Genomic DNA, 528 nt, shown 5'->3' on the forward strand with positions numbered 1-528 from the left:
ATCCAGTGAGAGTCTATCTTTGATAATGGTGAAAGGTGTGGGTCCAGTTTCAGTCTTCTACAGGTCACCAGCCATTTCACCCAGGACCATTTGTTAAATAGGAAGTATTTTCCCCACTGAATGTTCTTGATTGGCTTATTGAAGACCAAATGATGGTAAGTAGCTAGGTTCATCTCTTGGTTCTCTATTCTGTTCCATACATCCACCTCTCTGTTTTTGTGCCAGTACCATGCTGCTTTGATCACTATCAATTTATAGTATAGTCTGAGGTCTGGTAGCATGATTCCTCCTGATTTGTTTTTATTACTCAGTAATGTCTTGGCTAATAGAGGATTTTTCTGATTCCATATAAAACAAAGTATTATTTTTTCAAGGTCTTTAAAGTGTGACAGTGGAGCTTTAATAGGGATTGGATTAAAATTGTATATTGCTTTGGGTATAATGGACATTATATCAATGTTGATTCTTCCCAGCAATAAGCATGGTATGTTTCTCCATTTGTTGACATCTTCAGCTATTTTTTTTCTC

This window comes from Otolemur garnettii, unplaced genomic scaffold (assembly GCF_000181295.1).
Source record: "Otolemur garnettii isolate 467f Iridium unplaced genomic scaffold, OtoGar3 scaffold00001, whole genome shotgun sequence".
Classification (NCBI taxonomy): Eukaryota; Metazoa; Chordata; class Mammalia; order Primates; family Galagidae; genus Otolemur; species Otolemur garnettii.